The 27,896-nt window shown below is 47.7% G+C and overlaps 1 long non-coding RNA gene across 1 annotated transcript; it reads right to left on the reverse strand.

Annotated features, from left to right (window-relative positions):
- Positions 1 to 5,506: 5,506 nt before the first annotated feature.
- Positions 5,507 to 24,063, reverse strand: LOC104866148. Its single transcript, XR_781357.1, has 4 exons — positions 23,926 to 24,063; positions 22,659 to 22,785; positions 19,366 to 19,439; positions 5,507 to 6,211 (listed from the first exon to the last, which is right to left on the reverse strand). It is a non-coding gene; the product is annotated as an uncharacterized LOC104866148 (long non-coding RNA).
- Positions 24,064 to 27,896: the final 3,833 nt, after the last annotated feature.

Here is a 27,896-nt window from a genome sequence, read left to right on the forward strand (position 1 = left end):
GGAGTCGGCAGACGTTCAGAGGACAGGGGCCTCCTAGTCTGTTTTGTCCCACAAATACAGGAGGCCCAGTGCGATTGGGTGTGAAAAAATCCCTGCTGTAGACGGTCATTATAATATTTAGGATAACGATCGCCAAATTGCTCGAAGGAATAAAAGCTATCAGTCGTGGGTAGGTAGTTCTAAAAAGTGGTAGTGGTGTGTGGTCATATATTTCTGAAAAACTATTGGATTAAAGTTGGTTTCGTGGGCCAGGCATGGGGGTAGACATCTGTGCTCCCAGTCATTTGGGAGGTTGAGACAGAAGGATCACAAGTTTCCGGCTAGCCTAGGCAATTTGGCGAGACCCTGTCTTAAAAAAATAAAAAGGGCAGAGGATGTAGCCTAGCACTCTCTGGGCAACCCCTAGTACCACAAAATAAAAATAAAGTGGTTTCTTGGTCAAAGGGCGTGTCTAAGCTTTTTAACACACAAATGTGTGTTGGTTAATCTGTGAAGTGGTTCTGTGAGCAATATTTCCTGGATGTGTTCAGTCACTGTTCTCTCCGGGCACCCAGGTACTAGTGGTGTGTGGGCAAGGATACTGGAAACGTTAACTTCGAGGAAGGAAGGTTCCAGTAGGTAGATGCTTCCTGTACTGTTATTTTCCTTTCTGCTCAGTTCTCCCCGCCACCTCTGCTGGGGACTGAAACTAGGACCTTCGAACTGAGCTACTTCCTGGCCCTTTTCTTGGACACAAGGTCTAAGTCACTAAGTTGCCAGGAAGTACAGAGCCAGGTGAATTCTGACAGTGCCTCTGGCTGGCTTCTTAGTCAACCTCCCTGAGGCTGTTGAAGGCACTGATGCTTTCAAGAGAGCAAATGAGAGGGAGAAAAATAAGCTAGGGGAAGGTCTGTTCCAGCTGACCGATGCGGCGACTTCATCTCCACTCTGGGGCTTTGGCCGCTGAAGCTCACACCCTCCCTAGCTGACACACCGAAGCTCTGCACCCTGCTCTGGCCCCAAAAGCAGTTTAGGCCCAAGCCTGCCTATGTGATGCTTAGGAGGAAAACGCAAACCAACATGGAATCATATTCCCCTGCCTCGTGTTTACTTAATGAATTCCCAATGATTTGCTTGAATGGAGGTCAGAATTGTGGCTAATCCCCAGGGGCAAATAATTCCAAAGTCTTTTTAAAATTTCAATTTAGTTTTTAGCTGACACATAAAAATAAATTTGTATATAATAACAAGGTACTGTGTGATGTTTTGATACACATATGCATTTTGTAAAGCAAGGTAAACATCCCCCCAGGAATCTTTCTATGAGGACATTAAAATCTTTTTTTTTCCTTTTTGAGACATACAATGCATCGTCACTATCTATAGTCATTCTCCTGCACAGTAGACTCTAGACCAATGATGGAGAACCTTTCAGAGCTTTCGATGATAAAAAATAGCCTGCCATAGGTTCACTACCACTGTTCTAGAGCTTCTTACTCCTATGAACTGTAGCTTAGCACCCCAAAATCTTACTAGGTCTTGGGGTGTTTGCGTGTGAAGATGAGAACCTCTGGCAGTCAGGAGTTTGATTTGTGAGGGGCTCAGTGATGCTGTACTTGAGACAGAAGTCTTGAGGGCTCTTGACCCATTCGGTACCCACCTCCATCATTTCTTAAGTTGGGTCCCTCTAGAAGCTGACCCTGAGAGGAGGGTTTGAATGTGAGCCGTTACACCGGAAAGGGTTCCCAAGAGTTGTTGCTGAGAGCAGGGGGTCTAACAAGGAAGAGAAGATATAGCAGTTGTGGAAGATGTGTTGTTCACCAGATTCCCATGGGGAAAGCTAAGCCTCTCTCCTGCGGGAGAACTCAGGAGACCTGGGAGAGCACAGCACAGAGTGAGCCCGCCCTGAAGCCTTGGAAGCTGGGAGTTGTCATCTCATTCACCCAGGCCTTCCTTAGCTGAGGGCTGCTCAAAGGATTAACTCTGGCAGTTTTGGCCTGCCTCAGGGGAAGGTGGAGAGAAGCTTGCAGGTGGAGGGTTGCAGGTACCTGCAGTCAGGTAGCGCGTCACCTGAGACTGAAAGGATCAAGATCAAGGGGAGGTGGACGAGCCACCTACAGCTCTAATGTTGAAGCCCATGGAGTAAGGAAGGAAGAAGACTTTCTGTGTGCTTTATTTCCTCACTTGTGAAATGAAGATCCTTCCGATAGGCTGCTGTGATGATTAACTGGAATGACACGGTAGGGCCCAAGCAGGACGGACGGTGGTGATCTGTTACTGCACGATGTATCACCCTGATCTCAGTCATTTGAAAGGGTAACAGCTGTTTACTGCGCCTTGCAGGGTGTGCGGGTAATTCAGATGGCGCATAGCTGAGATGCCTTCTCTCTGCCACATGGTGTCTGGGGCCACAGTGGGAAGCGCTGAAGACTGGAGCTGGAATCATGTGAAGACGTGAAGGGATAGAGCGTGCACTTCAGAGCAGCCCACTTTCCTGCCCGGCCACGATCAGCTGGCTTTCAGCCAAAAGCCTCCTGTCTTTCCACATGGGCCTTTCCAGAAGGTTGCTCAGTGCCCTTCCAGCACAGCAGCTGGATACCCCAGAGCAAGTTACCCAGGAGGCTAAAGCAGGAGCTTCAGTACCTCTTATGGCCTAACCTCAGATGTCGTGTACTGTGCTCTTTATAGAATTCTCCTGGCCACACAGTCAGCTCTGGTCCATTGTGAAAGGGTGACCTGATGGCACGAGTGGCAGCAAGCAAGGATCATAGGGGTCTACGCCGGGAACCAAGTTACACTCATGTGAGCTATTTTTATTGAAAGAAGAAAAGAAATCCTTTACAGAAACACTTGACTCTGAAGAGGCAGAAAACAGCCACTTTGCCCACCCAGTGCCCTCAGCTCCGCCCAGCCACCTCTCCCTGAGCTTTATTTTCTGATTGATGAAAGGTCTGCATCTCCCACCCTCCCTGGAGCCAGGCAGGTGGCGCTTGGCTTGACAAAAGCTTCTCAGCAGGCAAAGCAAACCGAGGGTGCACAGATATCTATAATGCTGTAATTAAGCAAAGAAAGGTGCTAACTACAAAGTTGGAGCCCCTAATGTCCTCCAAGGGGTAGTTAGGGCTGCGTGGAATCTGTTAACCGGCAATAACTTCGCAAGAAGGGTTTGCCAGAGAGGAGCAAATGTCAGCATAGATCACCTGCAGACGACCATCGGCTGCCTGCTCATCTAAGCTCATTTGCTTGAAACAGAAAGCTTCTAGCCAAAGAATCCAGCCTGGGACTGAATTAATGATGAACAATGAATGGAGCTTGGCTTGGCTTCCTCCACAGACAGGATTACACTGAATGAATTTTTCATAGCTTGCTCACGATGCCATTTTGTATGCTAGGTTCTCAGGCCATCCTTGGTCCATGTGCTACAAGGGGTGGGGTTGACTGGAGAGTAGGATGGCTTTATTCTCTGCTTGCCCCATTGTCACCCACCCTGAACACTGTCAGAGTGTCTTCTCTCTTCCAGACAGTCTCCCCTTTACCACCATGCTTTCTTAGCTCAGCAGCTGTTTGGCAACGCATGGTAACATGGCAGCAGATGATTGGTTTGCAGTGGGCTCTTCACCCACGTCGGGCCAATCAGATTTCCTTCCTTAGAAATGGCGACGTGGAACCTGGGTTGAGAGTTGGGCTACTGTCTTGGGGTGCCTGGATCTTCAGAGTGTACACATTTTATAGGTAGGTGGTGGGAAGATCTTTCAAGTAGCAGAAAAGAATCTTCTAGAGAGAAAGAGAATGAAGCAGAAATGTAGAAACAAGGATGAAAAATGAAAAGAAAATACAGATATCCTAAGTGCCAGATCTGGTGCCTTTTCAAGAACTACAAATGCTTTTACCCAGGGTATCCGAGACATCTGTATATTCTGGGTGGGCACATGCCTATTCCCTGCTTTGACTAGTACAACTGCATTGTCTTTTATTTTTATCACAGGCTAACCCATTTGAGAACTTGTAATGTCTTTTTGAAAAGAATGTGTTTATGGTAATACCACACACACACAGCCAAGATCTGGGTGCTGGAACACAGGACCACAAAAGAACCAGAGCTGGGAGCTCTGGCACCTGGGACAGGCAGGGCACGTCCTAAGAAGGAAACGAGCCAGGACAGAAGCCCCTTCTGAAAGAACACCTGCTACTTTACCCTCTGATTCTTGGTATTATGGTATAGGAAGTCACTGTGGCAGGACTTATCTGAATTTTTGAAAACAGAAGGAAATTTAGGGTCTGTGTAAAATTTACTAAAAGTATTGCAAATAATTTTTCAGCTGTGAAATCACTCTGAGAGCCCAGCAAAACCTATGTATTGGCACTGCCCAGCATGCAGACTTTCAGAGCAGGGCTTCGGTTCCAGGGAGGCTGGGGATGAGGCCTGACAATGTGTCAGGTGGAAGGACTTGTACTGAGCAAAGGCAGCGTGGCCTGACCTCAGGAAACGAGTTGGGTAGAGGTGTGGTGGCTTCCACTAAAGCAGGCTGGTCCCAGTGGCACCCCCACTGCCTTTATTCTGAGGGGTGCTGGGGAGGCTGGATGCTCAACACTGTGTTCTTGAGAGCATCATCAAAAATTCCTTTTTGCAAGGCTGTTGTGGGCAGAGAAGATCACTAGGAAGCACATTTCTATGGCCCATTTCTGAGAAGAACCTGAACTTGACAGCAGGTAGCACACGGCACAGAAGCAGTTGTGGTGACAATAAGGAACCCTGCAGAACAAGACTGGCTCTTTGCCTGCTTCCTTAGACCCAGTGAGCCTGAGACTCTTGAACATAGCATGGAGAACAAGTCCCAGACCTGCCAGGTAGGTGCAGGATGGTGCAAGTTTTGAAATGTGGTATTTCTTAAGCAACTGCATACTGTTTACACTTGTAACCAGAAGGTCCTAATAAAGATGCCACACTGCAACTTTCTCATTGAGCTGTGGCCATAAGGATTCCACCAGAACAAATTCCATCCTAGGTATGTAAGACAGGCACCACTTAGCACAGGCTCTCAAAAGAGGCTGGGAAAGCAATCAGGACTTGAGGAAGCCTCAGAGATAAGCAGGTGAGGGATCCTTCACCACTCCTAGGCTGGAGGGATAGAGGGAAGGAGCTGGAGTTGGCAGGCACTAGAGCCAGGCAAGAGGAATTGGAATCATGATGGACCTGTTGCGGGGATCCAGACCTGTGGAGAGACGGAGAGGATGCAACTGCATCAAAGATGCCATGTGAGCAGGAAGAAGAGTGAAATTCCCTGGCTTCTTCCTCCTTCTCTCCAGTTTCTCACCAGCACCTCCAGGTGGCTGAGCCTAGGTGGAGGTCAGCGGAACTGGAACAGTCTCCATGTGCCAATATGACTGAGCCTCTGAACAGAGCAGAAGGATGAGTGTGGATTCAAGGCCAACAGGAAGAGGAGGCACAAAAGGACCTGAGCCATCCATAGTAGAGAATATACCCAAAGCAGGGACACACCAGGCCAGACTCCTGTTCCAGAGCTGTCTCTAACCCTGGCTGTCTCCCTGTCTTACCCAGGTCCCTATCCAGAGAGAGCTGGATGGCAATGCAAGGAAAGGTAGTTCCATGTGGTCCCTCCAGCACTGTCCCTTGTAGGATGGAACTGTCTCAAGATCCTTAAACTACTTACTGCATTTGGAGTAAGGGTTGGTTTCTCCGTTTCACAGACAGATAAACTAAAAAGTAGAATGGGTGACATTTCGACCTATACTTTGAGATATCACACCACTGAAGTTACTCGCCAAGAACATGGGTTCCTCGGTTTTATAAGCAATTTTTTTTCCTTAGGACCTGATCTGTTCCCTAAATCTTTTTTATCTGGTCTGTTAGGTCCTAACCAATTCATCTAATATTACTGCACATATTTTTACATGACAAATTTATATGACAGAGGACAGGGCTGTACAGGTATAGAGGTGTAACATACAGCTGAAAGGAGGCTGATTAGTTTGTGAACTATGTCGTACTCTGTCCCACCCTCTCCTCCTCAGTCCTTCTCCCCCACAGAGCTTGAAATGGTAGATGGATGACGGTTGACAGTCTTAATTGCAGGATGTCTTTTATGGCTACTGGTCTCTCCAAGTCCTCAGAGTTGAAGAACACTGATGGTTGTTCACGTCACTGGCTGTGGTTGGAGTCCCAGGGGAACTGTGATGTATTGGCTTTGTGGCCTTTGCTTCAGATTTCTCTCTGTAAACAGAGGTCTGGGTTAATTGCATAGAATGAAGCTGGCTGTGGGATTGGTATTCATTTCAGCCAATCTTATTTCCAACCACTCCTCCAACACACATCTTTTCTGCTGCTCAGGCCAGCCTCCTGACTGTGACTTCCAACCGTGCCATGCCCCTCCCTTTGCTTTTCTCCAAACTAGGAGTACCCTTCCTCTTCTCTACAGAAATCTTCAAGGCTTAGGCAGAATCCCATCCTCCTCAGAACATCCTCAAGTAAACTGCATGAAACAATGCACAAATTCTGCTGGCACTCACAGTGAACATCAGCTTCATTATAGACAAGCATCTTTACCGAGTGCCTAATATATAAAATGCATGGATCACACAGAGATGGCAGTGACAGAAACCACAGCTACCTGTCATTTGTTTAGAATCGACTCAAACAGATTGCTCGTTTCTTCATCCATTCTCTAAGCATTTACTGAAAGTATAGGCATAGCACCAGGTACCAAGACTAAATATCCACCCCAGCAGTCTGGAAGGCTGAGGCAAGAAGATTGTAGGTTCAAGCCCAGCCTGAGCAGTTTGACAACTTAGCAAGACCCTGTCCTGATGAAAGGAAAAGAAAGAAAGGAAGGAAGGAAGGAAGGGAGGGAGGGAGGGAAGGAGGGAGGGAGAGAGGGAGGCTGGGGATATAGATCAGTGTTAAGGCCTTGGGTTCATTCCCAAGTTTCATGAAACAAATAAATGTCCATATACAGGCAATAAAAATTGAGCAATGACCTAGAAACTTACTAATTCTGACAAATAAATTAGATTATTATTCAAGCAACACAGCACAGTTATTGAAAAAATTGAAAAGAAAAACAAAACCAGAGCTGAGTCCAGAACCCAGCCTTACTACCACACAGAGCCTGGGTGGCACACGTAGCCATGGCTGCCGTGTACACTTGGGTAGTGGTGTCTCCTCTCGTGTGCCCAGCCTAGTGGTGAGGGTGCTGAAACCCAGCCTCTGCTCTGCTCGCTGAGCTGGACTCTGAGCCCACTCAGCCCCGTGTAATTCATCTGCTCAGAGTGAGTGCCACTGGGGACTTAATCTTCAAAAGGAGGCATGTTTTTCTAATTCGCTGGATACCATAGCAGCTAGCAAAGCCTCTTCACTGAGTCTCAGTTTCCTCATCTATAAAAGGGGGTAAATAATGGCTACTCTACCAGCTTTGGGGGAGGATTACATGAGGTGACATGAGATATCTAACCTGGATCTTCAGTTGCAAAGAGAAGAAATCTAACCTAAGGTACAAAAAGGAGAAAAAATAGCAGAGAGAGATAGTGGGGGAAGAGAGAGAGCGAGAGAGAGAGAGAGAGAAAGAGAGAGAGAGTGCAACAACCCAGGAGATTGCTTTGTACCGGCAGTCATAAGAGACCTCTCTGAAGCACCTGTGAGATGGTCTGCTGCTAAATCACCAGCGCCGCAGTAATTGAAACTGAAAATCGTGCCAGATAGAAAAGCCTAGCAACACCACCATTAGCAGCTGGGCTTTTTCATTGTGAACCAGGGAGCTAATAAGCCTCTTTACGTGTGCACTGGCACTGCCAGACATATATCTTCCCGTCTTTCAGTAGGGATGGGGCCCTTTGCACTCTTTCCTTCACCCGGTGATATGTGGGGCTGCTCACTCAGGGGCTCCATGAGAAATGGTAAACTTTTCCACGCTATCTGAGGCTGCCCAGCTCTGTGACTAATGCAAAGCCTTAAACCCGCTTTCCTCCCTCTGACCTCACCAAGCTCACCTTCCTACAGAGGAAATAGAAATTAAGCAAATGCTCCACGCATCTTTGAGCAAAACCACAACTGCTCAAATGGCTCAAACTATGCTTTCCAGTAATCTGACAACTTTAGGATAAAAAAGAAGAAACACTGAGCATGAAGCCAAGAAAGCTGGGTATAAAGGAGAAAGAAAACGTTCTAGAGGCACACCGTGGGTACAAAGGTGCGTTGAGGATCAAGGCTGGTGGAGACAGCATGTGTGATTCACATAGCTTAAAAGCAGTGGGGAGATTTTCTTGCACACTGCTGCTAAAATAACCCTAGAGCCTGGGCCTGGTTTTATTCCTTCCTTGTCTCAAGTTTTCATTTGTTCTTAGTTCCCCCAGGTACTAGTTCTTAGGAAATGGGGCTCACGAGATGTGGGGTTACTCCTGGCTTTCACAGTGACAGAGGAGTGCTCCCGGAATTTAGTTGAATAGGGATGGGGTTATAGGTATCCTGTAATGTGTGGGACTGCTGCAATGTCCCATTACAATACACTTTGTGTAGGTGAGAGTTCAGTTTTGAGTTACTGAGCTTGAGTCTCAGGTACTAAGCTAATGTAAGTCTGTATATTTGTCGACACTTGCTCTTTCCTTGAAAGCGTGGAGCCTTCCTTCTCCTCGAATATGGGCAGACTCAGAGTCTCTTTCCTAAGGGACAGAAAACTGCAGGTGTTGATGCTGTGGGACCACTGGGGATGAGCGACAAAGAGGGTTGTTCTGTGTGGCCCTCCGCCTCTGGGTCCCCTCACTCCAGGAGAAGCCTGTGGCCGTGCCATGAGGATGCACATGCAGCTCTGGGAGAAAAGTACACAGGGAGGAACTGAGGTCTCCTGCCAACAGTCAGCACTAGCGGCTAGCCAGTTCTATGGGTGCCACAGTATCAGTCTTGAAATTCCTCAGAAGCCCCTATGTTGACTGTTTTGTTTCCAGCTTGTGCACTGCTAGGAGGTGGTAGAGCCTGTAAGAGGTGGGTCCTAGAGGGAGGAAGGAAGCTCAGCAGTTTGTGCACCTGGAGGGAGTATGGGGACCTGGCCTCCCCTCTTGTGCATGCTTGTGTGATTTCTGGCCCACATGAGATGAGCCACTCTGCTCCACCACGGCCCCAAAAGCAACAGGTCAACTGGCCATAAAATGAAGCTGCCAAAACCCTGCACCTAAAGAAAGCTTTCTTTTAAGTTGATGTCCTTGAGTATTTTGTCGCAGAGTTTGAAAGCTGATTAACATAGTGGGTGAGCCACTGAGGAAGATCTTCAGTCCCAGTCAATCTTCAAATGATCCAGAATCTCAGCCTTTGAGGATCCCAGCAGAGGCCCTGAAAATTATGCAGTAGAGTCAAGCTGTCTGTCTGTGCCCTTTCTGAACCCTCTACCGATAAGCACAAAACATTTTTCTGCAGTTTTGGTATGTAGCAAAGTTTCTAGAAATGCAACTACTATGGAGGCCAAGGGATGTCTGCGCTTAGAGTTCTTTGAACTTTTACCAAAGATTGTTTTTCGCTTGAAAAATGTGTCACCAATAGTAAGGCCCCTCAAGGTATTTGAGTGAGCAAAGCAAAACACCTATAACAGTTTATATTTGTGGCTTCCACAGTGATCCCTTATATGTGTGAAGAATCGGCTGAATATTTTCTTACATTTCTTACATTCAGAAGTTCCCCTGATGAGTTGCAAGCATCTATTTCATCCTGTCTCCTAATGAATTTGTGCCTATGCATATGATATTATAATAGCATTGCTTTTATTTCTCCTTTATACTAGAATTGGGAGATAGGTTGTATTGTACAAATGACTCTTCTTTCAGGGTGGTAAAGAGGCAGTATACTAGGTGTGATAGAAAAACAGTGAAAGTGTGAATTAAAAAAAACTATCATGGTAAAAGAGACGTTACCGTGAGTCCCCCTCAAAGTACTCCCCTCAGTTTGAACGCAGTTATTCCATTGCTCTTACTACTTTCTGAAGCAGTTCTTGAGCTCCTGTTTCGTGTCTTTAGTCGTGAGGTCATGACTGCCTCTTTCGTGGTCATTCTGTGTGTGGGGGAAGAGCTGGAAGTCACACAGGGCCAGATCCAACGAATAAGGTGGATGAGGACGCGTCTAAATGGTCTCGCGAGCCCGCTGGCAGGCACTCAGCCACAGCATTTACTGTCGTTTTGGTCACACCTCATGAAGACACTCACAAGAGAGGGCTTCCTGTATCGCTTCAGAGGGCGGCAGGAGTGATGGGGTGAGCTCGAAGGAAGAGGGCGTATTTAGGAGGGAATTCATAACGATGTCTTCTACTGATAAATGTTTTTCAAATGTAAACATACACTGTATATTTTGTTCATACCTCATAGAATAGGTTAAGAGAAAGAAGGTAGTGTGTCAAGACGAGCTGTTCTGATTGAAATGAAGCTTCTTACCATTCTCCAATGCTTCACTCTTCTTTCTTTATGATGTTTCCTCCCCTGCTGTCTGTTTTTTTTCTTTTATCCTTCAAAAATCTCATTCATTCCTGCTTCATACATTCATTCAAAAAACCCTGACAGGGCAGATCTACTAGCAGACTCTTTGCAGTGCCCAGGACTCCAGCAGTGAGCAAGACAGGTGCCATGTGGTGTCCCCAGAGGCTCCAGGCTGTGCAGGAAGCTGGCCTTGTGCAATTACATGGACCTGTGATTACGGGGAGAGACTGAACACCCATAGAGAGTGAACATGCAGGGGCCTCCCCTAAGGAAGAACTCGTTTGAGTTATTCATTCTGCAGTTGTTTTCAAACACATCTGCAGAGAGCACAGTGGTCCCTAACTAGGGCCAGAGTGAATGGCAAGAGGTTTTATGCCACCTTGTGCCCAAAGCCTTTTTTCCCTCTAGCCAGAAGAGCTACTTAGCTTAAAAGTTTTTCCTCTGTGTACATGCCTGCTCCTTGCAAGCTAGCTCCTACAGTTTTACGACTGGCCTTCAGTTCCTCATCCCTTGTGAATGTAAACAGCCCTGGAAAATGTACAACCTGCTCTGGTCTCTCTCTGGCCATGGCCCAGGGCTAAAACCGGTAAACCAAGACAACATCAAGCCCCTGGGCTCTGGCTGCAACTAACCAAGGCCACAGGAAGAGGCCCATGGGCTGCCAGAGCAGCTGTGGCCTCTTCTCTGGCACTTATCCCACCTGCCTTCCGGCCTCCCTGGCCAGACTCAGGGCCCTAGCACGCACGCGCGCACACACACACACACACACACACACACATGACCTGTAGCAGGAACCTTTCTTGAGTGCACTCAAAATCGTGTATCAAGCCAAAAGCAGTCTACGAGAGATGCTGTTTAATTTTCTCACTTTATAAAAAAATTGATTTTCTAGAAAAGATTCCTTCTCCCCAATTCACCACTACCCATCCCCCAGATCCTTCCCAAGTGTCCAGGAATTTGGAGGGGAGCCGGTGAAGATGGCAGCTTCTGGCCACTGGAGGGCACTCTGCAATCCTCAGAGCAGATGGGAGCTGATTTGTGGAGCCTTTTTACAGGAAACGCTATCCTAGCTTAGCCATCAGCAGCCGATCTGGAAATCCATCCTCAGCAAGAGAGCAGTGACAAATGCGTTTTATAATGAGGGCTTGAAGCCAGGCTGAATAGAGGGCAGGAGTGGCGAGGTAAACTGAAGGGCTTTAAGTTTTACTGCTGGCGGAACGTGGGGAGCCTGACTTTGGCTCGCTGTTTCTCAAGAGGAAAAAGAATCTACCTGTGGGGCATTTGTGGGCCCCAACCACCCCCAGGGGACAGTTCGCACTGTCTGGAAACATATTTGGTTGTCACAACTCAGAGGTGGGAGTTGATGCCAAGGATGCTGCTAAACATCCAATCTATGCCACCCCCTGACCCTGGCACAGTCATCTGGTGCAAAGTAACCGTGAGAGGCCCTGAGTCAGCCCTGTGGCCCTTTTAAGCCCTGCCTGCCCAGCGAGCAGGAGGGTCACAGTCTCGCTCTTTCCACTGAGCTGATCCTCAGAAGGGGTCTGGTGTGACAGGAGCTGTCGTGGCTCCTGGAGGAAGAAGAGTCCTCTTGAGATTTTCCCCTTTCTACATTTTGGACTATGAGGGCTGCCCCAATAGCAGACCCTGAGTTAGGGGATTGTGGTTTGTTGGACAGAAGCCCCAGGAAGCACCCACAGGGGAGCAAGGCAGCAAGACAGGGACAGGAAGGGTGCCAGTGTGAGGTGGGCTTTTACTCGGATTATCACTGTGGGTACCACCTGGAGTGGGACTCGCCTGAGAATCCAGGGAGGCAACGTAGAACAAACTATCCTTAGTCACTGGCTGAGTGCGGGTGGGGTCCAGAGAAGATGCTGGGGGTGTTTTTCCTTTGCTCTTGCAGCCTGCCTTGCTAGCAGAGGGGTTTACTTCACAAAGTCCTAGGGTGAAATGCCAAGTGTGCGCCAGCTTGCTAGAGTGGTAAGACCAAAGGGGAAGTGGGAGGGCACCCGAGTATGTGGAGTCCCGAGCATGCTCACCTTCCTCTCCAGGATGCTCCTTAGTCCCTTAATGGAGAACAAGCAGCTGTTAGCCAGGCTTTGGGCAGAGTGCCAGGTCTGGGTCTCTCAGACTGACACCCTGCAGCAGGCCAGACATCCAGTAAGGGACCCAAAGAGGACTCACCCAGAAGCCATCAGCTGTAGGCTTCTGGCTTACAAGGGCTAAAGTCAAGTACTAGGAGCTAATGGGGCTCTACAAGGCTCCAGGACTATGCCATGAACGTGTATATGAGACAGCATGTGTAATGTGGATATGAATCAAGCTACCAGGACCTTGCTACAAGGCAGGGCCACCTGATTCAGTAGGTCTGGGGTGGTGCTGCAGATTTCTAACAGGCTTCTAGGTGGTAACCCAACTGCTGGTCCTCCGAGGTGGCCGAGAGTATACAGGTTGAAAGCAATAAGCCAGTCTCCTTGAGCCTCCTGGAAAACTGCCTAAGGAGATTTAGAAGAAAGGGATCTGCGACGTCAGGCCTCTAATGAGAGTGATTTCTTTTCTCAATCTCTATAAACTCACATACCTAATTTCCTCTTTTAAGGATCTTCCCATCCCCACCAATTTATAAGACCTCGGGTCTCAGGAAACTTAGTTCTCTCCAGGCTGGGAGCATGTGAGAGATGCAGGCATTTATCTCTGGGAGCTTGGGTCTTGCATTTTGATTTGCACATCAGCAGGTCGGAGCTCTCAATTTCCTATTCCTTGACCTCAGGTAGCTTTCCAAGTCAAAGGCTAAGTGAAACAGGGTAGGAAAGGGAAAACTAAAGGTCACTTCAGAGATCAGATAACAGGCGGTGTGGACTTTAGAATTCCAGTCAGTGAATCAAGTATGGAAGGATATAAGTGGTTCAGACAATTTTCATCCATTCATTAAGCAAATCTTCACTGAGTATCTCCTAGTGTCTTGCTAGAAAAGGATGATAGACAATCAGTAAATCATCCCTGTGTTAGAAGGTGACAAAGAAGGAGTGGTGATGTTGAAATTGAAACAAGGTGGTCCAGGAAGATCTCATTATGGTCATACTGAACCAAGACTCGAATAGAGTGAGAGTCTTCACATGAAATTTAATTGTACTTAATTGATTGTAGCTAAATTTTAAGTGAAGACAGAAATTTAATCCTTGCTGCCTTTTCTTTGCTGCCTTAAAGAATGGAATATGAAGAACTTTCCTCTCCTCCCCATCATCTCTCCTCAGAGAAGAGGAAGGGGGGTTTTCAGTTGTTAACAAGTTTATCTATGAAAGGGAAACAGAGGTACAGGGGGAGTTTCCTCTAGAAATACAGGAGATCTAAAGCCAGGGGCAGGCCAGAGGTGAAGAGGGGCAGTCCGGGAGGTGGGGAGAGGAGCGGAGAAGAGCAACAACCCCGCTGCTGGCTTTGTCCTTCAACACGAGGTGCTGCATAGTGACGGCCAGTGTGACTGTCAAGAAGGACTGGGGACACCTTTCATACAGGTGGAGGTTTTTCCTTCATGGAGTACCAGGTGTACTCCTGGGTGGGTTAGGGCCTGCTTCTAGCCTTGCTTTTCATGAATGGTCTCAAAATCCTGCACACTGTGGGGAAACGAGTTTTGTCCTTGGAAGAGGGCAATATTGCTTGTGTGTGGAAGAAATAAGAATTCTCTCTATACTGTCCGAGGTCTTAGTTGGGACAGACCCTGGTAACAAAAGACAAGTTAACTAGAGAGAAGCAGACAGAAGCCTATTGCCAGGCTGACCCCATGCATATCCTGAGATGGCAGAGAAATGAGCAGATCTCACAGAGAGGGCTCTGAATTCAATGTTAAGGCTCATCTTTAACAAAGAAGCATACATTTTTAGGAGGTGACAAGACAGGAAGAGCATGTTAAGTCTCCAGGGCTACAAATTAGGGAAGGCAAGTAAGTAGGTGTTAATGCCTAATTGGTGCTGTTTGTCAGGTGGATGCTCCTGGGGCCTTTTCTCACTGACACGGATCTAAGGTTGCCTTCCCTGGTGTGGCTGACCCTTGTCCTCCCCACAGAGCGGGGCAGAAGGGCATACCTCTAACTCTTGTCTGAGAGCTTTCTCATGTTTGCATCTACTCAGCTGCCTCCCCTCAGATTGGTTCATATGTCCAAGTGCCCAGTCGTCAGTGGCTTGTTCTGGTCCCTTACATGTCTATTAGCACACCCTCTTTGGTTTTTCTTATACTACCTATGTGTCTACGTGTTCTGCCCTCCCCTGTTCTGTGAACTGGTTGAAAAAGCCTAAGGTTTTCATCGTTTGGCACTTAAAATCTGTGGTCCATGTTCATTTGTGTGTAAGAGGCACGGTTTTACTTCTTAGAAAAGACTGTCCCTTTACCTGCACACCCAGCACCCTGTTGATTATGTCTCTTCCTGGCTGACCAGTCTCTCCCTGCAGGAGTCCTGAGAACTGCACGAGAGAGGGTTGCCCTGAGCTTCCTCTCAGAGGGGCTGGTGCTGCAACTCCAAGGAGGCTAGGACTCAGCTGAGACCCAAGGCGTAGGACTCTGCACTGCTGTGTCCTAGGGGCCGTATCAGCCAGGCTTAAGGAAACAGGCGTTAGAGTCCAGATACCTGCTCTGAACTAGCTGTGCGCTTTCCTACCTGCCTGATGGATGTTGTACAGTTCACTTTTATAAGTTGTTACATGGCTGGTATTATTATCTGTGATTTAGGCAACATGAATAGAAACTGTGCTGACACATCTGAGGATTAAACTAGCTCAGCAAAAGGGCTGGAAGCTAGTGCGAACTTGCTTGGCAGCAATTTCTTCTTCTTCTTCTTCTTCTTCTTTTTTTGTCACTGTGATGGATATTTCTCGCTTGACCTACCCTCTACCACTCCCCAGGGAGGAGGACTTGCTCCTTGCTTTCTTCTGGGATTTAACAATTCACACCCTGCTCCCCCTTGGAGCTGCCCTGGGCACAGAGCATCTTTGACTTGCTCCTTGCTTTCTTCTGGGATTTAACAATTCACACCCTGCTCCCCCTTGGAGCTGCCCTGGGCAAGCAGCATCTCTCAAAGACACAGCTCCTCCTGGGCAGCCCGGGCCACCTCCAGGTCCCATAACTGCCGTACCTGTCCCTTCCAGGTGTCAGGGTGATAATAGCTCCTGTTACTAGACAGGGCTTATGCACAGCTACTCTGGTGTCCCTACCCCCACCTGCCCCTTTGGACACAGCCCCTTTACCAAGTATTCCTCAAGTCACCCACATGCAGAGCACCGTCTGTTCCTGTCATTTCTAATATTCACTCCTCTGGGTCCCCCTCGGTCCTGAAATCAATGACTCTCCCAAGCCCCACAAAGTACTAAAAACTGGACTCTTCCCTCCTGCTGCATCTCACGTGTGACACACAGCAATGATTTTGGCACATGAAGGTGACACCAAGCCAAAGGCAGCTTTGCTTTTGTGACGCGCAAAGGGAGAGAAAGTGGAGAGAGAAGGATCCCACACTGAGGTAAGTTTACACAGGCAGTCCTCACTAAATGACCGTCATTGTCCATTAGTTGCCTTGTCCCTTCCATACACCTTGCCATCCCTTCACCTCAGGCACTCTCTCCTTTGTTAAAGGGGCATAAAACCCTTAGTCCCAATGCTTCTTTGAGTTTCATTTCTTTTCCACAAACTCCCATACATGTAAATATTAATACAAATAGTTTGCCTTTTCTCCTGTCATTTTTTTTGTGGGGGAGTGGTGGCACTGGGGACCAAATTCAGGGGCATTCTACTGCTGGCTACATCCTCAACATATTTTATTTTTATCTTCAGGCAGGATCTCACTAAGCTGCACCGGTGGGACTTGAACTTGCAACCCTCCTTCCTAAGCCTCCTAGCGTGCCGGGATTATGGGCATGAATGTGTCATTTGTTAGTTTAACTCACTGAACACAAAATAGAGGAAAAGGTTTGCCTCCTGGGGACCAGGGTCCCTACCTTCATCTCTGAGGAAAGATGGAGGCTTCCACAATGAGTCATCGGGGAGATGTGTAGGCCCTGCGCTTTCTTAAGAAATGGACGTCTTCAAATCTTACAGCATGTGACTTGCTAACTCCAACACACCCATGTGTGGTGATGCAAATGTTGCTCCTTATGGGATAATCTGAAATCACTAAGGTTGCAAACAATCCTTTTATTTTGCCCACTTCGACTGTGCTATGTTTACTCTCTGTCATGAGAGTTCATTTCCAGTTTTAAAAGTCCAGCCCAGCAAGTTAAAAATTTAAAGATTCATACTTGTACCCCCATTTAACTTTCATCTCCCAGCCTCAAGAGCACACTGGCTAAGAGCCAGGAAGGGGATGCGGCCTGCTCTCTGGCTTGTCCCTCCTCCATCTTCCTCTTGGACAGTTGAGAGGCAGGCTGGGGAAGGAGGGACAAATGTCTCTTAACAGCTATTGTTTCTTTCTGAGGCTCTGCTGGCTTCTCTGGCAAGGCCTTCTGCCGGGCTGGCAGCCAACCTGCCATCTCCTGGGACAGATAACTAAGTTATACAGGAGGCCCTGGGAGAGGGGCCTTCCCTGACCTGAAACATACATCCTGTCTGGCTAGACATCTGCCAAACGCCTCGGGGATGGATAAAGATGGATGGGGAGTTTATGCTTCTTCTTTTACAGAGAGAAGGAGTCTCTTCCTGCGGCTGCAATACTGGCCTTGACAACATGCTTGACTGACAGAAGTCAACAGAAGAAATATTATGGGAATTCTAATGCCAGAACCTAAAATCCCTGGCAGTTGCCATGTGAGACACCGACTTCTCCTGAGTATTCCAGGCGGAAAGGCGCTGCAGATGCTCAGATCAATAATCCCAGTGGAGTGCAGCCTTCTGCCTTTCAACTAGGGCACCGGACCAGTCCATCTCCCAGCTGTGTGATGCTAAAGGACCTCCACCAACAGCACACAGAGCTGAGGCTTCTTGGTAGAGCTCTGCCTGGCTTCCTGACCACCAAAAGCACGACCCACAGTAACATAGCTGTTGCCTGCAGACACAGGTAGAAGCGATGAAGTGGCTTGTCACATGGTGAAAGCCAACCACAGATCCCTCAGCTCTTGCCCTTGGGGCCGGGATCTCCTTTGGGAGACACTGAGAAGATGGCCTGAGTCAAGTTACTCCTGTGGCATGGGCTGGTTAAACTCGACTGTGTCAACCTGATTGGCTTGGGATTAGTAAAGCACACTTCTGGGTGTGTCTGGTGGGTCACAGAAGTGTGCTGTTAGGTACTACATCTGGTTCCTTGCCTCTTCTTCAGGCACTATTCCCCTGCTCTGCTTCCTAGCCACCAGGAACTAAGGGTCCAGCATGCCCTTCCGCCATGATGTTCCTGCCTCGGAGCCAACTGACCATGGACTGAATTTCCTGAAACCATGAGGCAAATAAACTTCTCCTTTCAGTTGTGAGAGTTGGATATTTGTCCCAGGAACAGAAGAGCTGGCTAATACACGACCTACCACTGCACCGTGGTCCTCATCTCTTGGACTCTTTCCCCCTGCCCAATTCCGTGGTGACATTTTTAGAATTCCTTTCTCTTAGCTTCAAGAGTGAAACACCACTCCCCCCCATACCCCAGGAGAGGGATGGGAGAGGCAGCAATCATGATTTAGGTACCCATCAGGTAAGGTACAACTCCAGACCCCTCTTTGCACAGGTCTTCTGCTTGTACCGGCTACTGGGTGTGGGGATGAGGGTGGAGGCTGTGGCATGGGGATAGTAGGCTGGTTCACTGGGCTCTTAAACAGCCCCTGAAGGTATGGGTGTTTGGGCCCTGATATCTCTTTATCTTCAATTTGGGATCCCATTTGCCAATTGTGAAGTTAAATAAATAAAGTTTTTCTTTCCCATCTTAGGCTGAAAACTGGACAATGACAAAATGTGTGTGGCAGGTGAAGATCAAAATGCCAGTTATTTCTGGTAAAACAAGATTAATAGATATATTAAGTCTGGTTAAAAGGCTTGCTAGTACTGCCTACCAGAAGGTGATGTATTAACCTCACTTTTTCAGGCAACACTGGAAAATCATAGGCCTTTCTCTTCAGAGGCAGGGGTTTCTCACTGAGGTAACACTGTGGCTATGAACAGACTTCAATGCTGTAGGCAGGCAGGTCCTTAAAGGGGTCAGATGAGGACAAGGCTGGGCTACCATTCCTCCTCTGGCCTAAACTGACCAATCACTTACTCCTTCCTCTCCAAACCATTAAGTGAAGTGACATAAGGAAGCCAACACTTTCCTCATCTTAAAACAAAACAAAACACAAACAAAAGAGGGGTATAAGTATTTTTCCTCAACAGCCAGATCTTGGAAAACTAGTTCATCTCAGTTAACCTCCTGCAGCCCATGACCTCATTGCGTCAGTCTGGTACACTGAGAATTGTCTGTTTCTCCTTTGTGCCTGTTCCCCATCCTGGCCCACCTGCCACACAGGCTGCCACTGGGAACTGCACCCCCAGGGGCGGACTCCATTACCCTTAGTGTTCTGCTTGGGTTTGGCCATGGGGGAACTGGCAGGAGAGAAGGTAGCAGAAAATGAGGTCGTTTGCTTACCTGCAGCTGTCTTTGTGCTCGTTAACCTTCCAGGAAGGCCAGCCTGCTTGCAACCATCTCCAAAGAGATACTTTCTCTGAGGACAAGAAGCATTGTGCCCAATTCCTCCTTATTTGTAGGAGGTAACAACAGTATGTTTTGCCTGACTGGAGTTTTCCCCATCCCTTCCCAGTTTTCTTAAGCCCTACCCTCAGCTCTGTAGAGTCTTTTCGTGAAACAGTCTACTAATGCCCTGATTAAGCAAGCCCTCTGCTTCCTGTTGCGCCACCTGGCTCTCCTCTCCTTTTTACTAAAGGTGAGCCCTGCCTGGGACAGATGCCACCCCGCACCAGCCTTACCTCACACTCCCTGTGGGCTCTCATCCTTCAACTTCAGCCTCAGGCTGTGCTCCCAAGATGGCTGAACTAGAACGCTGTGGTCAGAGTGATAGTCAATGAATTATCTTTCATATTAGCATGGGCTTGGGTTCCACTGAAAAATAAAACAGAACAAAGCCAAGCAAAGCAAAGCAAAACAAAACAAAATTTTCTAGGAAGAGGATATAGTTCCATAACAGGTTGAGAAATGAGTCATCTCCAAATATTGAAAAAAAAATATACTGGAGAAGGACAAGTGTTTTGGTTAGTAGTCTCCAGAGAGACAAAACTGATAAGCTATATAGAGAGATACAAAAGGATTTACAGACATTGGCTCACTTGATTCTGAAGGCTGTGAAGTCCCACTCTTGGCCATCTGCAGGCTAGAAACCCAGGGAGCTGTGACGTGCCTCACAGTCCCATCTGGATCCCAGCAAGCTGGATGGCACCCACCCACCCTGAGAGTGGGTCTCCCCTGTTTAGTCCATGAGCATACGCACCAGCCTCCCCAGAAATGCCCTCAACACCCAGATACTCCTGGGCAGCCAGACATTCTAGTCAAACACCAAACCACCTGGGTTTCCCTTTCAGCAAAAGAAAGAGGGCTCAATGCCAACTGAAGCACGGAGGACAAATAATGCGGTACCAGCTTGCTAAGCATCCCTTAATGTGGTCAAGATGATACCCGAAGCCCAGCATCACAGTAGGGTAACGGTGAAGGCCTTGAGCTTTCCATCTGGGCAGCTGATGCTGGAGTTCTAATTTCTGAGTGGCCTTGCATGAACCATTTTCCTCTGTCACCCTCAGCTTCTTTATCTGTACAATGAGGGGAACCACCCTTGTAAAGATGGAGTGAGGTAATGTGTGGAGACATAACAGACTCTCATTAAACATTAGAAAGGACCAACTGTACATTTCAGCATACACCGGATGCCCAGCCAAGAGGGTAAGAGGAGGTTAGAGTAGAGCTTCAGCCCTACTCACCCACCAAGGGTTTCCATGCATCCTGTGCCAGACATCTGTCAACTCTCAGTACACTGTGGGTGCATTGGATCAAAATGCCCTGTTGAAGTCTGGCCTCTGTAAGTGGATACTAGAAGAGTCAGTTATAGAGTATTCCATCACCTGTGGTTCTCAAAGTTTTCACCTAAGCCCAGCCCCAGTGGAGGAGAAGAAAGAAGAAGAAAGGCAGTGACAGACAGAGGTGCAATTGCTCCTCGGAGCCTTCACATGTGTGTGTCTGATGGGAAACACCATTTGATCATTAGAGTTCCAATTTAGTGCTTGGCAAGAATCGGGTGCCCCCAGGAGTCCCGCCGCAAGTGTGGGATGGGTTCTGAGACCAAGACTGATGGGTGAGCAACTTTAATTACCTACGAACTGTGTTAATGGCCCTTGGGGTATCTTATTGCTATTCTGACACTTGGGAACATGGCATTTTCCCATTAAAATGCCAATTATCCTTGAGCACTTCTGCAGATCTATCAGCTGGAGGCTGACGGTTGTCGAGTGATGCAGTCTGATGGTTTGAAGCAAGCCGATCAGATCAAGGGCATTTTATCTGGCAAGCCGTGGCTGTTCCGAGTGCTGTACTGCCCCTGCCTGCTGCTCCTAAGCCCCCTAGGAGAGCACACACACGTGCATATGCACACAACCACACTCCACTAAGCAGAATGATCAGAATCTCTGCTTCCAAGTAGCTTTGAGGGAAAAGGAAGTGTGTTCAGGAGCCAGGAATGAGGATGTAAATTAAGACTTGGAAAAGAGCTCCTGAAATGAAAATTCTCTTTATCTCAATAATTGAAAGCACTAACCCAACAAAAAACCCCACATCTCTTGGGGGAAAATCAATCAATTTACCTCATCTACCAGGCTAAAGGGTCAGCTTACATAATGCCAACTGCCCCATCTTTGCCCTGATGCCCATTAGTTACACCTGGTTGGTTTGCTACGGGTGGGAAGCGACCCGCGTGAGTCAGGCCCCTCCAGGGCTCGAGCCTGGCTGGGCAGACGTGGCTTTGGCTTAGCCCAGTTCTGTTCTTGCCCTAATGGATGAGTCCTCTGGGCAAGGTGGCTGTGGATGTGCTGGTCCTTAATCCCACCTCTCTTTCACCTGTAGTTCTAAGTTTTCACCTGAGCCCAGCACTGGCAGTAGAAGAAACAGAAGAAAGACAGGGACAGGGAGGAGTGCAAACACCTTTCCCTTTTTTGTGGTACAGGGTGTTGAACCCAGGACCTGCACACAGAGCTCTATCTCCATCCCTTTTCCAGTTTTTTGTTTTTTGTTTTTAATTTTGAAACAGGGTCTCTCTGAATCACTAACTTGCCCGGGCTAGGCTGGAAATTGTAACCAGAGTGCTGGGATTATAGGCACACACCAACACACCCAGCCCCTTCATTTCTACGTTCAGACTCAGTGATTAATCTAAAGGATTTATAATAGATCAAATTTGTTTTCCTTACTGGAACCTGTTACAGAAGGGTATTATGGTAGTGTGCCTGAGGGCATGGGTCGTAGAGCCAGATGCTGAACTTCAAAGTCCCCTCTGCCACGTAGCTATGTGAACTTGAGTTCCCTGAGCTCCACTTCCTTCATGTGTGAAACAGGGAAGATTGTGCTGTCATTTCCCATGGCTGCTGTTCATATTCAATCTGTACCCGTCGTGTCTGGTATTGCTTCTGGGTGCCCTAGACCAGGCAGGGTGCCCAGCACCTGGAGGCCTCAGTGCTGATCGTAACAGCTCCCATCCCTGCCCTCTCCAAAAAGGTCCAGAGCTGGCAGGAGAAGTGGACTCTGAGATGTCTGCAGATTCTCTGACACCCCTTTTAACCCTTGAAGGTGGGGCAGTTCGATGATCATGTCTACCAATACGGTGAGGTGCAGGGGATGCCACGTGCCTTCCGCTGTGGATGGAATGTGCCCTCCAAAAAGATGTATTCAAGCCCTGACATGCAGTGCCTGTGAATGTGGCCTGATTTAGTGATAAAGTCATTGCAGATATAGTCAAGTTGTTTTTTTTTTTGTACCAGGGATCGAACTCGGGACCTTACGCTTGTGAGGCAGGCGGCAGAACCACTGAGCTAAATCCCTGGCCTATAGTTAAGTTCTAATGAGGTCACACAGGGCGAGGGAGGGCCCTAATCCAGGGACTGGGGTCTTTATAAGGAGGGAGAGCACCATGTGAAGAGTGAGGCAGAGAGAGTAGATGCATCCACAGAACACCAGAGACAGCTGGCAAAGCCAGGAATGGGAAAGAAGCGGGAAGATCTCTTACCTGGAGACGAAGGAGGAAGCATGGCCCTGCAGAACCAGGTATTTCAGACCTGTAGCCTCCAGAACTGTGAGAGAACCCATTCCATCGTCTCCAAACACTTAAGTGGTGGTACCTGGTCACAGCAGCCCTATTGTATAGTGCAGCTTTAGAGTTCTGAGCTACAGTATAAGAAGTTCAATGACTGTGAAGTGACCATGTTGAGTCTATATGGGGAGACCACACAGAGATGGACCCCCAAGGAACACAAACTATTCAAGTTTCTCAGCCCCATGCCAGACACAAGAGTGACCGAATTCTTAGCAGCCACGCTCCTGCAGCCTCTTGAGAAACCCCAGGTGAGAACAGTCAGCCTAGCCCAACTGAGCCACTGAATCTGATCCTCAGAGGCACTTAATATACACCTACTATTGTTTTTGATTAACTACTTCATTTTTTTCTTTGCAGTGTTGGGGACTTAACTCAGCACCTCATCCATGCTAGGCAAGCACTCTACCCCTGAGCTACATCTTCAGTCCCTACGTTTATTTTTAGTTGTGGTTAAAAATGCAAAATTTACCATCCTCACCATTTGAAGCATACAGTTCATGTTTCACAGTGGTGGACAACTAATCTCCAGAACTATGGCATCTTCCAAAACTGAGATCCTGTACCCAGCAAAGGACAGCTTCCTTGGAAATCACCACACTACTTCCTATCTCTATCACTTCAGGGACCCTAGAGAAATCACAGAAGTGGAATCATATAATCTGCTCTTCGGCACTGGCTTGTGTCACTTAGTGTGATGCTTTCACTCATATTGTAAGATGTGTCCGATTTTTCTTCCTCTTGAAGGCTGAATTATATTCCATTGTATACACATAAATTATAGATCTCCCATATATTGTTTATCCTCTCATCTATCGATGGACACTTGGGTTGCTTCTGTGTTTCAGCTCCTGTGACTGATGCTACTATACACGTCTATATACAGGTAGATTGTTATTGTTCGTCCTTGTGGTAACTTGTTAAACAGAGACAGTTCCAACGATGGAATGAGGGTATTATATGCCAGCCAAGCCTCCCTGCCTCTGGCAGGAAGACTTCTGTGGTACTAGTCATGCTCCCAAAATCTCCATCATCACACTCAGGGTCAGTCTCCTGCACCCACGCCTGCCTGCCCATTCTGCTGCCTTATCCTGTGGGTCTCACAGGACACTTCTGCAGCACTCTCTCCCGTTAGCACATGCACACACATCTGCATCACAGGCTCTGCTTTCAGGGCACCAACCTGAGCTGGTCAGCACCACATGGCCAGGGTGGTGTGAGTTGCTACGGGTACTTGCAAGGATGAGTCTTGGTGACCTCAAACCACTGAACAGGATGACGTGGTGGTTCTTAGTCATTCAGATACTTTGGTGACTATTAGCCCTGTGGAAATGTTAAGAAGCCATTGTACTAAAGGATATATGAATTAAGAAATGGTCCTTTCCCAACCCCTGTATTCCTTGGAAGTTAAAAATACCCAAGTCTGGAAATGGTATTAGCCCACAGCATGGTGGGCAAAGTCTCCCTGATGGTATTCACAGAGTACTTGGTACTTAAGGTGTCTCTGCATGGATTCTTTTTGTGTGTCCAGCAGTCACACAAGGAGGTGTGCACAGAATAGTCACCCCATTCTACAGATGAGGTTCAGAAATATTGAGGAAACTGAATAAATGGCAATGCTGAGGCTAGATCAGGCCTGGTATTTTGGTGTCTGCCTCCTCAGGACTTCCTGTTTCTACGCTGCCCTCACCCCCAACCCAATTCCCATGAAGAAGCCTCAGCAATATTTCAGAAATGCAGATCAGGCCAACTCATTCTTTGTGAGACCTCACAGTGGCTGCTTGTACTTGCAATAAAGCCCTCCTCGTTGTGAGGGAGGAGGTCCAGCTCAGGTGAGGCTGCCCAGGAAGCTCTGGTCACTGTAACTTTCAGGGGGCGGGTGCTGCACACTTCGCGCTCCCAAGGGTCTCTTGCTGTCACCCCTGCCCCAAACATTCTGCTCTAGCTATTTGATTGCTACCTTCTCCACAGCACGATGTCTGGCTTCTGGTTTTGAACTATGTACGCTAATTGTTTGGAGTTCCTCTTTTCAAAACATGGAAACTCATTATCCTCTCCCTGACAATGTTCTGAACCTGGTGATGCTTGATAGGAGACAGAATGTGGCAGAAGTGATAGGAGGTGACTTTCAAGACCAGGCCATGAAAAACGGTATCTCTTTCTCCTCATTCTCTCTGGGTCCTCCTCATGGGAACAGCCAGACGCCATGGCAAAAGGACATCCAGGCAGCCCAACTGAGAGGCCATGTGGTGAAGGACTAAGGCCTCCTGCTCCAGCCAGCAAGGACCTCAGGCCTGCAGACAGTGCCAGGAGTGAACGTGACAGTGTGACATCAGCGCATCGATGTGACCAGGCTGAACTGTAAAACCTTCTTTGCGTGTTCCCAGTTAGATTGGGCCATATGGGGAATCGCAGACATTTGGGTGGGAGTGTGAGGGGCAGCAGCAATCCTGCATTGCTGGTCTGCTGCCCCACTCAGCCACTGTGCAGCAGGAGGTGGGCAGCTGTGTGTTAGTGAAGCAAAGTGCCTGGCTTCTGTAGGATGCCACATCACGTGTGCGAACGTGGTCTGTCTTTGGGGTTTCAGCCTGTGCTCACAGGCCTGCAGCCTGCTTGTGACCTGTCCTTCCTGATGAGCTGCTCTATGGGTTTCAATCTCTGGCTTCAGATGAGCAGAGCCTAATAACCAACCCCAGCCTAGCTCACTGGCAGAGTCTCTCCTACTCTTCTGCTGCTCTGATGTAGGGAACCACCTGGAAGCAGGTCCACCAGGTCCCCGGATGACAGCAGCACTAGCCAACATCCTCATTACAACCTGGTGAGAAACTGAGGCAGGAGCATCCAGCTGAGCCTATCCCAAGCTCCTGACTCATGGAAACAGTAAATTGTGTTGCAGGTCCTCCTGGATCACCCCTCTATGTCCCCTGCATTATTTTTATTATATCTCTGTCAACTACAGCACCCTGGTTTTTTACTGCAGAGCACTTATCACCACCTGCATTCACTTCGTGGATTTATGTGCTTGTTTGTTTATATGACTTTCCCACAAGGCTATCAACCTCATGAGGGTAGACACCATCTATTCCGTTCACCTACTCCCCCAGCACCTAGCCAGTCTAACTTCACTTCTTATTGTCCATAAGACCTTGGGGAAGGTACACTTTGTGCCTCAGTCTCCTCAGCTATGAAATGGGACAATGCCAATGGTCCCTGCCCGACTGGATAATTATGAATCTAAATTGAATTAATACTGGCAAAGTACTTTAAATATGGTCTTGTACATGATAAATATTCAGGAAGTATAACTTCTAGTATTTTTAGTTTTATGGTAGGGACTCAATCAATAAACATTTACTAAGGAACTAAGTGAGGCAACTCATTGATCTCTTTGTCCCATAATCTTAAGCATCCAAGACACAACTGAGAAAGTCCCAAAGGCCTCCAGACAGCTGAAACAGATGTCCCAAAGGCTAGTAGGAAAGCCCATCTAATTAACTTATAGGCAAGCTCTTGGGTCATTACTCAGAACCTAATTACTTAATAGTCTTAGCAGATATTTATTAGTCACCTAACATATGCAAAGCATTGTGCTGGGGGAAGGGGACAGAGAGGCACAAAGGTGAATTAAGCTCATTACCTCTCCTCAAAAGAGTGTGTTGTCTAGACGGGGAGAGGGATGCAAGAGCCGGCAGTCACACAATTATGCAGGAGAGCAGGACGGTGGGGGTGGCCCAGAGCAAGGCTGACTATCAAGGTGGCCAGGCTCAATTAGTCACAATTATAACACGCGTAACAAGCCTAATTATCTGGCTTCGTAGCCTATAATGGATTAGAAACAGCATATTAGGAGAGAAAAAAGGAGGGGTTATTGCTAGAGGCAGGTACATTGACAACAGCAAATTGTGACACCCAGTGGGAATAAAGAATCATAATTCTTTAAAACACTGAAATTAGATAATGAAAGCACGGTGGCTAAGGTCATCTAGTGTGGGGCAACTGTGCCATGAGACCCAAGAGGCAGAGGAGTATGCTGGTAAGGCTTGGATTCTGGAGCCAGGATGCCCGGGTCTGAATGCCAGTTGAACAATTTCCTACCCAATCTGTCCCTCACTTTCCTCATCTATAAAATGATGACAGTTGTATCACCTGCTTCATAAAGTTGTTGTAATAATTAAATGACTTATTGTTGAGTATTTAAGAACAGTTCCTGGCACATAGCAATTTTTAAGGCCTGGATCAGTTAGGAGAGGCTGAGTTTGCTACAGTAACAAACAATTCCTAAATCCAACCAGCAAAAATGATTTTCACTCATGCTCATATCTATCCTCAACAGGTAGGGAGTTCTACCCTGGATTATCACTATCTTCACACTCTAGAGAGTCCAGGCTCATGGAGCCACTACTATCTTACACTGTCTGTTGCTGTGGCACAAGGAAAAGGGAATCCCAATCAGAAGTTAATTGTTCATCCCAGAAGTGACAAGTCTCCGACCCACAGTCCACTGGCCAACATGGCTGCACTGTTCCCAGACTCCCGTACTCTCAGAAGGGGATGGTCAGGTTGTCTAATGGCACAAGACTGCACTAAGCCATCACACAGTTGAGTTTAGGCCACAGAATGTAAAAACCATAATGTCCCCAAATGCTGAGGCTATACATTTGAGAAAGGGAAGGGAAGAAGACTGACAGGGATTCTATGTTTCTAGTGAGAACACTGTTGGTGTTTTTTAGGTTGACAGAGGGAAGGATGGTTGCTTGCATTGCAAGACTAAATACAGCTGTCTCTACTCACCAGATGTCCGGAAGGCGCCTTCTCTTCTGTGAGAAGCAGTAATGACACAATCTATTTGCCCTCCTTTGGGGTGAAGGGGGAGCTTCACCCCTTCTTCTCAAGAACCACTGTTTAATTTACAGTGTTGGTTAGAATCAGAGCTTGTGGCTGACTATGGAGAATTGATCAGGGTCCCAAGTCATGCTCATTATAGTTTATTCATCAAGATTGAGAGACTGGGCTGTAGCTCAGAGGTGGAGCAATTGCTTAGCATGCACAAGGCCCTGGGTTGTATCCCCAGCACCACAAAACGAAGCAAAGTGGGAGAGCAGGGACAGCATGATCCTCACGAGTACAACTCAGACCAGTGGCTCTGTAAAGATG

The sequence above is a fragment of the Fukomys damarensis genome, unplaced genomic scaffold (genome assembly GCF_012274545.1).
Source record: "Fukomys damarensis isolate Sample0158 unplaced genomic scaffold, DMR_v1.0_HiC HiC_scaffold_28, whole genome shotgun sequence".
Lineage (NCBI taxonomy): Eukaryota > Metazoa > Chordata > Mammalia > Rodentia > Bathyergidae > Fukomys > Fukomys damarensis.